Source organism: Pleurodeles waltl, chromosome 2_2 (assembly GCF_031143425.1).
Source record: "Pleurodeles waltl isolate 20211129_DDA chromosome 2_2, aPleWal1.hap1.20221129, whole genome shotgun sequence".
Taxonomy (NCBI): domain Eukaryota; kingdom Metazoa; phylum Chordata; class Amphibia; order Caudata; family Salamandridae; genus Pleurodeles; species Pleurodeles waltl.
This window is the reverse complement of record NC_090439.1, coordinates 711,660,599-711,674,787: the sequence shown is the minus strand read 5'-3', so window position 1 is coordinate 711,674,787 and position 14,189 is coordinate 711,660,599.

Here is a 14,189-nt window from a genome sequence, read left to right as displayed (position 1 = left end):
CTCACAGACACACTGGGAGAGGACACAGGGGATGTGTGAATGGTAGTGGGGGTGGTGAGTGCAAGTGAGTGGGGTGTGGTGATGGGTGTGCTGGTGATGGACGTAGTGGATGAAGATGTAGTGCATGCAGGTGTGAGTGGAGACGAGACAGGGAGGGAGGAGGGTGACGTGGAGGAGGGGGACACAGTGGAGGCAGTGGATGTTGGTATGTGTGCATGGGTATGATGCTTGTGTGAGTGCCTGTGGGATGTGTGGTGCTTATGTTTGCCAGAGCTTCCCTTGTGTGTTGAGGTGTGTGCATGCTGGTCTGATGGTGTGCTTGGGATAGGCTGATGTACAGGGGTTTGGGTCTGGGTAGAGGAAGTTGGAGGGGGAGGCTGGACACAGGGACAATGGCTGCCATCAGTGCTGAGGCCAGAGTCTGAAAAGCTCGCGGTTGGGCTGCCTGACCAGAATGAATGCCCTCCAGGTATGCATTGGTCTGTTGCAACTGCCTCTCTACACCCTGGATGGCATTCAAAATGGTAGACTGCCCAACAGTGAGGGACCTGAGGAGGTCAATAGCCTCCTCACTGAGGGCAGCAGGGCTGACTGGGGCAGGGGCTGAGGTGCCTGGGGCGAAGTAGATGCCCACCCTCCTGGGTGAGCGGCCACGGGGCACACGCTGAGGGGCTGCTGGGTGGGCGGTGCTAATAGGGGGGGTGGCGGCTGTACCTGTAGATGCGGTGGGCACAGAGGGGCCCGCCCCCGCAAGGGAGCTCCCATCAGAGGAGGAGTCTGTGTCGCTGGTCTCAGCTCCTGTCCCCGCCGTGGAGCTCCCCTCGCCCTCCGTCCCACTGGTGGCTTCAGACTCCATTTTCTCGCCCTCCAGGACCATTTGAGATGCAGCTCCCTCCTGCTCCGATGCCACTGCTCCTCCGCCTGATGATGCTAATGCACACAAGAACAGGGAGACCACAAAAAGGGGGGGGGGAAGACAGAAGAAAGACATGTTGAGTGCATGCAATACTGCTACCGTTGGCAGGCACTACAGACACAGAAGCCCCCTGCACTACGCCGTGCACTTTGAGTTCCCTAATTAATCACAGGGACATGGGTTACAAGGCCTATGCCCTATTGCTGCACACATGGAAGTCACAGGAGCCTGACTAGGTGTAGTTGGCTCTGAACACAGGTGGGGTGGGGTGCCACATGGCCTGCCTCATGACGGGACCTTGCCTACTAAACTCGCCCTGGCCTAGGGGAACTCACAGCCCACCTCCCCCACCCAGACACCTCCACTGCATGCAGAATCAGCTGAATGAGAGTGTACTCACCCCCTTATGGCTGCTGTGATACCCTCAAGGGCCCATCCAACTCCGGATACGCCACCGCCAGGATCTGGAACATCAGGGGGGTCATGGTGTGACAGGCACCCCTCCCACGTTGGGAGGCCATCCCCAGCTGGGCCTTCGCCGTCTTCTTGCTCCAGCGTCGAATGTCCTCCCATCTTTTACAGCAGTGGGTGCTCCGTCTGTGGTGGACCCACAGGGCCCGGACTTCCTTGGCGATGGCACGCCAAATATCCTTCTTCTGGTGGGCGCTGACCTACAGGAACAGTACAGGGGAAAAGGAGAAGATATAACCGTCAGCACCGTCACAGTCATTGGCCCGCATCCCTACACTTGCCATGACGCACATGCACTCACCGTCGTTTCATGCATGCCTCATTCTACCCCCACCATCTTCCATCCACACCACTCCACACAGGCATTGCCCATTCGGCATGCTCACAGTGTACTTACCTGTTTGTCTGGGGGACTGTAGAGTAGCGTGTACTGGGGGAGGACCCCATCCACTAGTTTCTCCAACTCCTCCGTGCTGAAGGCAGGGGACCCTTTCCCCAGACACATGAGCCATTGTCTCTTCCAGACTGAGGTCACAGCAGCACTTGCAGTGTAGGTCCTTTCCTGTCGAAGATCAGGTATCAAGTGATTGAACAGAGAGAAAATGGCGGTCACGTCCGCAGCGGTGTGCACTGTCACCGCCGGCGTACATCGTCATTGGCTCCTAGGACCCATAGGGTCCAATGTTAACCAATGCAGTATTGTGCCGCGGTCTTCGACCGCCTACCGCGACGGTGTACAACGCCAGTGCAGTTACAACATATCCCCTTGCCCCACATTACAGGTCAGGCAGACGCCATTTCAGGGGGCCACATGGCATTAATTTTAAATGCATCACACATATCTAGGCCTTACATACACACTAATACAGGCACATAGCTTTAAAAAAAAATTGTGGAATAAAGTTGTGTTATCGTACCTTAGTGTTGGTTGACTCTCTGCTCACTGTTCTCCTTCATAGAGCACGTCCGCTGGGGCAGATGAGGAGGTGGCGGCATCCTCCGGTGTACAGGCCGCTGGTGGACCTGTCGACAACGGAGGAGCGACATGTAATTGTCACCTACAGACTTGATCGTGCCACAATCCTGGAACTGTGTGCCCAGTTCGAGCCAGACCTGATGTCAGCTATCCGCCATCCCACAGGAATCCCCCCTCTAGTGCAGGTGCTGTCAGTACTCCATTTCCTGGCAAGTGGGTATTTTCAAACGACAGTGGCCATAGCATCAGGGATGTCCCAGCCTATGTTCTCCAATGTGTTGTCCAGACTGTTGTCTGCCCTGCTGAAACACATGCGCAGATACATCGTTTTCCCTCAGGTGGAGGATTTGCCAACCGTGAAAGGTGACTTCTATGCCCTGGGACATATCCCCAACATCATAGGTGCCATTGATGGGACACATGTTGCCTTGGTCGCCCCCCCTGCAGGAGTGAACAGGTGTACAGAAACCGGAAGAGTTACCATTCAATGAATGTGCAGATGGTGTGTTTGGCCGACCAGTACATCTCCCATGTGAACGCCAAGTTTCCTGGCTCAGTGCATGACGCTTACATTTTGAGGAATAGCAGCATCCCTTATGTGATGGGGCAACTCCAGAGGCACCGTGTGTGGCTATTAGGTGAGGACATGGAGCCTATACAGTGTGACTAGGTGTCTGGGTATGTCTCTAAGAGTTAGTGTGTGTCTAACAGATTTCCCTCGACATTTGCAGGTGACTCTGGCTACCCCAACCTGTCATGGCTACTAACCCCAGTGAGGAATCCCAGGACAAGGGCAGAGGAACGCTACAATGAGGCCCATGGGCGAACTAGGAGAGTTATAGAGAGGACCTTCGGCCTCCTGAAGGCCAGGTTCAGGTGCCTCCATCTGACAGGTGGTTCCCTATTCTACTCACCAAAGAAGGTGTGCCAGATCACCCTGGCCTGCTGGATGCTTTACAATTTGGCTTTGCGATGACAGGTGCCTTTTCTGTAGGAGGATGGTCCAGATGGAGGTGAGGTGTTGTGGCAGCTGTGGAGCCTGTGGACAGTGAAGAAGAGGAAGCAGAAGAAGAGTACATCAACAACAGAAACACAGTGATTCATCAATACTTCCAGTGAGACACAGGTAATAAGACATCACTGCCTGCTACATCTGATATAATTGTTCTACCTCTCATCTGTCTGTCACTTTCACCCAGTGTATGGACCCTGAGTTGTCACTTTCCCTTTCAATTTCACAGATGTGGGTCCCATTGTGTGACATCTGCTTTGTTTCTGCATGGACTAGAGCTGTGTGACATAGGTATGTTGACAATACAATGGATATAGCATTTTTACACAGTTATTGCAAATACAAATTTTCGAAAGCACAGAGTGACTCTAGATTGTTTTGTGCTTTAAGGGTGTTTATTTAAATGCTAAATATTGGAGGGTGTTGTAAAATGGTCAGGGGTTATGGTGAAGGAATGTCCATGGCAGAGTCCAGTCTCTTAGTCTCACAGGTGCATTGTCCAAAGGGGCATGGGAAGTGGAGCTGGGGCCATTTAAGGATGGACAGGGTGACAAAGTGGGACAGAAGGATGACAATCAGGGTGGTCTAATTTCTTGGCGGGGGTCTTGGCATTGTTCTTTGTCTTTGTCCTGGATCTCAGGGACCGCTTGAGGGGGCGGTTCTCCATCTGCAGGGGGTGGGGTGCTGGTGTCATGGTCCTAGGGCAGTGCCTCCTGTCTACTAGCACCTGCGGAGGTGGTGGGCAGTTCATCATCGAGGCTAGTGTCAGGGGCCCCTTGTTGTGCCACAGTGTCCCTCCTGGTGTTGACAAGTTTATGCAGCACCCCTACAATGGTGCCCAGGGTGGTGTTGATGGATTTGAGTTCCTCCCTGAACCCTAAATACTGTTCCTCCTGCAGCCACTGGGTCTCCTGAAACTTGGCCAGTACCGTTGCCATCGTCTCCTGGGAGTGGTGGTAGGCTCCCATGATGTTGGAGAGGGCCTCATGGAGAGTGGGTTCCCTGGGCCTGTCCTTCCCCTGTCGCACAGCAGCCCTCCTGTGTTCCTGGGCCTCTGTCCCCTGACCCGTGTGCCCAATACCACAGCCCCAGGTCCCTGGTGTTGTTGGGGTGGTGGGTTAGCCTGGGTTCCCTGTAGTGGTGGACACACTGCTGCTTGATGTGTCCTGGGGACAGAGGTATGGGCCCGCTGGGTGGGTGCTGTGCTGGTGTTTCCAGAGGGGGGAGGCTCTGTTGTGGCTTGTGCCAGTGTGAGGGGAACCGACTGTCCTGAGGTCCCAGATGGGCCGGGCTGGTCATCTAGATCCAGTTGGACAGAGCTGCTGTCATCACTGTGGGCCTCTTCTGTGGGTGGAGTGGACATGTCTGGATCCTCCTGTCCGGTGATGTTGGGTAGAGGTCCTGCAGGGGTGTAAAGGCATGATTATTGCATCTGTGTGTGCCATGGTGTGCAATGGGTGGGTGGCCCAGTACTCCAGTGCTTGCATTCTTGTGTGGGACCTTGTGTGATAATTGGTTAAGGGTGTGTGTGGGTATGTGCAGTGGCCATGCATTGGTGATGGGTGTCCATGCTTTGGTGTTGCATGCAGGGCTTGGTCTTGGGATGGGTGGGTTGTGATAGTGGGACATATGTGAGGAGTTGGAGTGATGGGGGTGAGGGCGAGGGTGGGGGTATGTGATAGCATGCAGGTAGGGTGGGGGATGTAATAGTTAAGATTTGACTTACCAGAGTCCATTCCTCCAGCTACTCCTGCGAGGCCCTCAGGAGGCAGTATAACCAAGACCTGCTCCTCCCATGTTGTTAGTTGTGGGGGAGGAGGTGGGGGTCCGCCGCTAGTCCTCTGAATTGCAATGTGGTGTCTTGAGACCACGGAACGCACCTTCCCCCGTAGGTCGTTCCACCTCTTCCTGATGTCATCCCGTGTTCTTGGGTGCTGTCCCACTGCGTTGACCCTGTCCATGATTCTGCGCCATAGCTCCATCTTCCTAGTTATGGTGGTGTGCTGCACCTGTGATCCGAATAGCTGTGGCTCTACCCGGATGATTTCCTCCACCAAGACCCTGAGCTCCTCCTCAGAGAACATGGGGTGTCTTTGCGGTGCCATGGGGTGGTGTGGGTAATGTTTGGGGTGGTGTGTATTGTGATGTGTGGGGTGATGTTTAGGGGTGTGTGGTGTTTTGGGCATGGATGTTATGTGAGTGATGGTGTTGAGTGCCTGTGGATGCTAGTTTGTAGATGGTGGTGTCTTTCTCTGGCCTTCAGTCGCAATTGTGTTCGTAAGGGTTTGTGGGTGATGTGGGTGTGTGTTTTATATTGTATTGGATGTGTGGGAGCGGTGGTGTGTTAGCGGTCTTCTGCACGGCGGTAAGCAGCATTTACTGCCAATGTTGTAATGACCCCCATTATCTGGCACAACCCCATGGTATAGAATACACCATAGGGCCTAGACCCTACCTGTTGAATCATATCCAAATGCTGCCCCTGGTATTCCATTACAGGGTTCGTTGAGGGATATTACCGAACTTAGAATCCCAGTAAATCCTCTTGAGTGCACAGACAGTCTTTCCTTACTGTACTGATCTTTTCTACCCCACCTCATTTCCTGGAGGACCAGCACTGTGTGGATATCATGGGAATTATTCTAAAAAGAAAGAAACGCAGGAGCCCTGCCCATGCCACGAGTCAGACTCCCTCCTCATGGCAGACATGTGCCTGACCACAGGCCCTTTGGCGGGGGGGACATGAGGAAACAAATCTGGACACTGTATTACAGGCAATTGCTGCCTATTGCGAAGCACTGGAATTTAAACTTGATACTATGGTCACAGATATGGGGCTCTTGAGAGATGATCGGCGGTGGCTAACAGAAATGGTCACTACTACTGAGTGCTCCTTGGAGGACATTATCCCTGACATGGCATCCATGTTTGAAAAATTGTTGCTTGTGGAGGACAAACTTAAGATGCAGGAAACCAGAGCTGAAGATGCTAAAAATTGGGCTAGGAAAAATAATATTAGAATTATAGGCTTACTGGAGCACATTGCAGGTTCTAACGTTAATATGACTGTTTTTTTGGAGCTATGGCACTGAGATGTGGTGACCCGCTGAAAAACTCTATGCCCTAGAACGTGCGCACTGTGTCTCTGCAACACCACCATTTCCTGGTGCAGCCCGTATTTCCGTAGTGGCCAAGCTATTGCACGACAAAGAATGCAACCACATTCTCAATCAAGCCAGGCTCAAAGGTGACATAACAGTGGAGAACCACAAGGTCAGATCTTCCTGAACTTTACCAGGGAAGTCCAAAGACAGAGAGCCTCTTTAATAGATGCCAAGAATGCCTCAGACAGCTGGGGTTCTCCTATGCCATTCTATTCCCTGCTAGTCTGTGAGTGACTCAAGAGGACACAGTCCATTTCTTTTCCTCCCCACTGTTGTTGTGGGACTGGATAGATCACCTCCCTGAAAATCAGCAGATATCTTGGAAACCACTCAGGAATAAAGTGCGGGGTGGATGGAGCTGTTTTGGTTCTATCCTGGTTTCAGGCTCTACAATAGAGACAAAGAGCAGTGGAAGTAGTGGCTGCAATGAGCGGGGTGGGCTCCAATCCCCCCCCTCTGTACTTGGCGATGATGGCGAAGATGAGGCACAAGAGACTGACTTGGACCATAGTTCCGTCTCCACGCAAACCTTGAAAGATCCTCTACTGTTGGTCACCCCGGGCACCTCTGATGAGATAATATAACTTACTGGGTATTGACTGGGTGACGGGGCATTGTGTTCACAACTTGCCAGCAGCTGTGGAAAGAGCTAACTATACTATTACCTTACTAGTAGGGACATGTATGGGCCTCTTTATCCTGGTCTGCCCCTTTTAGATGGTATGATGAGAAGCCAGGAGGCACAGTGGATAGTGTGCCCTGTTTTTTACGTTATGCGTGTGATGATGGCACATGGGTTAAATGTTTTTCTATTGGTTTGGATGGGGAGTAATCATCCTTTTGTCCTGAGGTTGGGTAGTTTGGGTCACTGGTTATTGTTTTCTTTAGGAATTTGTATGCTATGTTGCCTCTGACTGCTTGTCCTGGATCCTACCACAGTGGTTCTGGCCCTCTAATCCAGAGAGGACCCAGACTCTGCTGCTCGGGGCCCCCGAAGGTTACCTCAGTGCCTTTCAACAGTGTCCCCTGGACTTTTAATTTTATCAGCTGGAATGTTTGGGGTCTAAACAGCATGGCTGCAAGGTATAAGATACACGCCTTCATTAAGAGGAGCGGAGCACGCTTTGCACTAACGCAGGAGACCCAGCTCACTACCCATGAAAAAGACATGCTTCTTAAACAATGGTGAGACCCGATAAATATTACTACAGACTCAACCTTTGCTGAGGGGGTCTTGTTGTGGGTCCGACCAGAAAACCAGCAAGCTAATAGACCCCAATGTGAAATACATGGTAGTGGGGGGACGCTTGGCGGACCGAGACTTAGGGCCTGATTTAGATCTTGGTGGAGGAGTTACTCCATCACAAATGTGACTGATATCCCTTCTGCCGTATTACGATCTCCATAGAATATTATGAGATCGTAATATGGTAGATGGGATATCTGTCATGTTTGTGACGGAGTATTCCCCTCTGCCAATTTGTAAATCAGGCCCTTAGTCATTGTTGGGTATATGCCCCTAACACTGACCAGGGAGTTGGGGGGTGGGTTACCGAATTGTACAGAATCCTTGTCCATATAAGACCCAGGCCATACAAGTAGTGTTGCTGACCTGGATCTTGATAGGCCCCATCCACCTTTGGGGAGCTTTCCGGTCTTTCGTCTAGTGTGAGTATTTACTGACTGACAGCATAGATGGGGGTTAATAGACTCTTGGAGACATCTTCATCCTGGGTTCAGGGTTTATTCATTCTACTTGGGGATGCATGAGCTCCATGTGCACCTTGATACTTTCCTGAGCTCTCTGGAAATACATGGGTCCATGCATAAAGTAGAATATTTATGTTGGACGATCTCTGACCATAACCCGGTCCAACACTTCTTAGACTGGTATAGGGAATGTCCCTGTATACCTGCCTGGTGATTGTGAGTTGAGAAGTTGGAAGACCTTGTGGTTCAACAAACAATTGGTTGTTCCTTACAGGACCACTTTGTTGATAACAAAACTGTGGCCACCTCACCCATGATTGAATTCGAAGCATTTAAGGAACCCAGGATTGAGACAGCATCTATTAGATACCAAAGAACTCCTAGCAGCCCATACTGAGAAACTCCGCTGCTTCAATCATCAGGAATAAATAGCTCGTGCCCATGCAGAATGTGATTAAGTGTGGACGGTTCTGCCACGGCTCGCCAATCCAATGATCAGGAACTTGTTAATCCTGGAAGTGGAATCAGAGGGGGTGAAAACCTTTACAGTCAGGGCAGTATTAACAACTTATCTGAGAAATACTGTACCACACTTTATGCCCCCCCTCTAGATTCCACCCCTGGGTTCTGAATGACTTAATGGACCCATTAATTTGCTGTCAATTACATGCAAAGAAGCAGATTACTTAGGGGGTATGATCACTTTACCCGACGCGCATGCCGTTATTAAGGCCATGGCTTGAGGCAAAGTTCAGGGCGCAGATGTTGAGTTTTATGTAACATACTTGGAGGCCCTAGCACCGAAATTGGTCGCCCTATATGCGGCTAACTTGGAGGTGAGCCGTTTACCTGACTCCACCTGTGAAGCCCTGGGAATCCCATTGCTGAAGCTGAGTCACCCCTCCGCCCCCCACTTGACGTTCGGGCATATCGTCCACATCCGTGTTTAATATGGATTATAAAATATTTAGCAGAACATTGGCCAGTCGTCTATTACCATACATGACTAAATTGATCCATGCCAACTAACCTAGGTTATTCCAGGGAGGAATACAGCTCTTAACATTTGAATGATTCTTTCCATCCTATATGCCAAGCTCATAAATAAACACGGACAGCTATAGTAGCGATGGACATTGAAAAAGCCTTTGACAGTTTACTTTGAGACGTCCTACATTGGGTGATGTCCGAAACGAGTATGGGTTCTGGGTCTATCCAGTGGACCAGACTTCTTTTTTCAGCACCTACTACACAAGTCTATACTCAGTTGCATGACGAAACATGAGGGAACCCGCCTGCAAAGTACACGGGGGCCTGACCCAGTCAGGAGCTCTCATGCCAGGGGCCCACAGCCCATGCACAGTGTACAGTGCTGAGGGGAGGCCCTGGAGCTGTGGGCCGCCACACCACAGGGGCTGCGGGAGCCATTGTTATGCCAGTGCACCAACTCTTATGTGGTAGGGTGGGGGACTAGGCAGGGATGCCCATTGCCTCCTTTTCTTTTTGCCATCGCAATGGAACCCTTCGATAGTAGTGCACACTCAGGTGTGTCCTAGCGACGCTACAGGGAATCACATATTATACTTCTATGCAGAGGACATGCTTTTGTTCCTGCATGATGTAGATGCTGATTTATCGGGGCGATAATACTGCTGGAGCGATTTGATGGGGCTTCAGGTTTTCCCATTAATTGGCAGAAATCCCATTTATTCCCACTGTGTATAGAAGTAATTCAGTCCCAATACTTCTGTGATCTTACCTGGGAGGCAATATGCTTAAAATACCTGGGCCTCAAGATATATCATGAAAACCTGGGACTTCCTAGATGGGAATATTGGTGTGGACCTTCAGGCGCTGTGGCATTCTGGAGGTCCTTACGTTTATCAGATACAGAACGGATTGCTTTGGCAAAAATGGTAGCACTCCCTCAATTGCTCTGTTTCTTCTCCGTGTTGCCTATTAAAATTCCCGCCAAATATTGCAGGATCTTAATTCCCTCATGATCGAACTTGCATAGGGAACAGGTAGGCGCAGGGTAGTTATGACCAAGTTGCAACATTCAGCAGTGGAGTGGGGCTGGAAGTGCCTCATTGCCGACTGAACCCTGGGGAGGGTGCCCCCTGCTCATATCTGAACTTGGACGCCCTGTTTCAAGTCCTCCTGAATCCTAGACAACTGTTTCATGAGGGCCCAGCAGAATTACATGTTATTCATCGCTGTTGGCTGCACAGGCCCGCTGTGGACCCGCACCTGGGTGCCATATACCAGAGATATACCACTTCAATGGCTGAGACTAGTGGGTTGGGGTAGTTTGATGGTAGGACTAGCGGACTGGTTGGTAAATAGGGTGACCCGTATTGGAGATCCCTATAGGAATGGGGAATTGAGAGGGCTTTTCACCAGATAGTAGTATGTTCATTCTATTGCTGTCCGGAGGTATGTTGCTTGTAAACATATGACAATGGATGTACAATACTGATTACCATATAGACTCCTATGGTGCCAAGCTCAGGATTATGTTGATTTTTATGATGCAACTTAAAATAAAAAATTGTGTTTAAAAAAAGGAATGTTACAATAATAGAATACTTATGATTTTGTTTACCTATATATATATATATATATATATATGTATATATATATATATATAGAGAGAGAGAGAGAGAGAGAGACAGACAGAGAGAGAGCAAGAGAGAGAGAGAGAGATAGAGAGAGAGAGAGAGTGAGAGAGCGAGAGATATAGAGAGAAAGAGTTATGCAGCTTTCAGGCAGCAATAAAAATGTCAAGATAACTCTTGCAATTATGTTCCTGCTTGAGTGAGAGAAATCAGACTTTAGTGGCAGTTTTGATGCCATCAAGTAGTGCAGAGTGTTAATATGCATGCTGCAAAGAACAGATTTGTATTTTATGTGGCTAGGGAGTCGATTAGTAAAGCCAGTTGTAACCAGTGCAAGAGGGGCTAAGGAGAAATGAGGGGCACCTTTTCTGGGGGGTAGTGAGAGAATCTAAAGAGGAGGTCATGGGAGGGAGAGCATAAAAAAAGATTGTAGCACTGGGCGCCACCAGCACTAAATGCTGTGATGATGGGTATATGGCAACGTAAAGTACTGGTGTGTCTTTATTGTTTTTATCAGTGTATTTTGGAGAACTTGCTGATTGGGGGAAGAAGAGAAGGAGAGGCGACCGACATTATTTACTGTTGCACACACTCACCCACACACATTTTGTGAACAACATATCTTCGTAGGATAGTGTTTTAGAAGGACGGATTAGCCAGTAGCAGAGATGACATCTCTTTGGATGACTGCTGCTCAAGCCCTAACTTAGGTTATGGCCGACAGCTCCAAGGCAGGATCAAAGATTGAGACATCACATACTGAGACAGCATCTAAGGGAGAGGACAGTGGAGCAGAATCTTGGAGTGATTTTTTAGTCGGCAGAGTCCCATCTGATGACTCATTTTCCAGTGATTCTGAGGGAGATGATGATGATGATGACAGTTGTGCTGTCTCTCCACAAGCACAGTCTGTGCAGCAGGACAACAGTAGCAGGTTATCCCAACCCAGAGAGCAAGCGGGTGCAGCGGCAAGCACAGACAGAGTGCTCGCTTGGCAGCAACCCACTTCAGGTCAGCCCTAAATTCCACCTTGTACTGGCAACGCTGGATGTTAAGTCGATACGGCCAACCTTTTGCCAATTGACTACGTCCATCTCTTTTTGGATTTTGACTTCCTTGACCAAATTGTGCAGCAAACACATTTCCATGCTGGACAATTTCTGAGGGAGCCTGGAGGCAGTCTAGGGCTCCATTCTAGGGCACACCAGTGGACTCCTACTTCGCTGGAGGAGTTGAAGATATTTTTGGGCCTTACACTAAAAATGGGGTTAGTGCAGAAACCAACCTTGCAGTCCAACTAGCCTAATTGCAAGGTTTGGGCAACCCCCATCTTCACAGCGTACATGAGCAGAGATATTTGTTTTCTATTGCAACGCGTGCTGCATTTCAATGACAATTTTGCTGCATTGCCCCGGGACCATCCAGATCATGATAGGATGTTCAAATTTCAGTCTGTTGTGGAACATTTGTCTGCCAGGTTTCCAGAGATTTGTACTCCTGGAAAGAATATAATAGTCGATGAGTCCTTGATCCTGTACAAAGGGCAGCTGCTGTCAGGCAGTACGTTGTGAGCAAAGGAGGTTGCTTTGACATCAAACTTTACATACTGTGTGAGAGCTCTACTGGTGATGTGTACAGCTTGAGAGTGTATACAGGGAAGGACTCCACTCTAAACCCTGTAGGTTGCCCTCACATGTTAGGGGTCACAGAAAAGATTGTATGGGAGCTTGTCCAGCTATTCCTTCACAAAGGTTATAACCTTAAACAATTTATACGAAGGAGTAGAGCTGTTCAGTGAGCTCTACAAAGCTAGCACTGTGGCCTGCACTACAGTTCGTTGTCACTGCAAAGGATTCCCACAGGAGTTAGTTTGCAAGAAGCTCTAGAAATCCCAGAGCACTGTGTCGCTTTCCAACTAACTGCTCGCACTCAAGTTCTCAAATAAGCGTGATGTGTACATTCTCACTACAGTTTATGATTAGAGCTCTTCCCCCATCACGGTTTGGGATCAGATGGCCGAAGTCTCTTAAGGCCACCTGTATACTTCATTACAACAAGTACATGGGCGGAGTGGACACGAATGACCAGGTTCTTCAACCATACAGTGCGAGTCGTAAAATTGTTTACCCTCCTGAACCAGATGGCAACACACAATACATATGGGGGGTGATTCTAACCCTGGCGGTCGGTGATAAAGCGGCGGCCAACCTGCCAACAGGCTGGCGGTTCAACAAATGGAATTCTGACCCTGGCGGGAACCGCCAACACACACCGCCACTTCAACACTCCGACCGCCACGGCGGGACAAACAAACAGCGCAGCGGTCACCGCCAACAGGCAGGCGGCAGACAATGTACCGCCCACCCTATCACAACTCACCAATCCGCCACCTTTTCCGGGGCGGGAGCACCGCCGATAAAAACACGGCGGAAACAGACTACGAACGGGAAAACGCTCACCTCTACGCACTCCACGAGTACGGAGGACAGCATGGAACCCGAATTAAACATCCTACCTGCTCTCGTCTACCTTCTCATCTACCACGAGTACGAAGTCCGGCGCAGACGACAACGGTGAGTACTGCAACTACGACACACGGGAGGGGGGAGGAGGAAAGGTTACGGGCACACACATATGCGACCCCCCCCCCCAAGATGTACACACCAATGCAGAGCAACAACTCACAGTGACACCACCCAAACACCCGTAAAAAATACAATGACATAACCAAATTGAGAATAAATATTTATGTACAAAATAGCTTCAGAAAAGTCTTATTCAACCATCAAAGAATATTTCATTAAAAAAAAGTATTTACACAGCAGTGGATAACTGAAGCAAGTAGTCCTGCACATCTTACAAATTCATCATGTCCGTGGACCAAAGTGTAGCGAAACAAGGGCAAAGCCCACACAGGAGACCTGAGTCCTTTGGAGAGAACACTGCAGGGGCATCTGGTGACAAAACTACAGGCACCTCAGGGGGAAGGGAAGGGGGGGGCACCACAGCCACATGAGTCCACGACGCCAGATCCACGAAGGGCCCACCATGCCCACTGACATATCCTGGGGAGTGCAAAGCCACAGTCTCTCAAAGTCTCTACAGTGGGTGGCTTGCCCACTGTGCCATCCTGGGGAGTGCAAAGCCACAGTCTATCAGGTGGATAACAGAGTCCACTGGTCATGGAGGATGCATGGTGGGCACAGTGAACCGTGAACAATGCTTGACAGGAAGGGCCCAGCGGAGCGGTGCTTGAGACGGCGGGGCCCAGCGGAGCGGTGCTTGACAGGAAGGGCCCAGCGGAGCGGTGTGTGAGACGGCG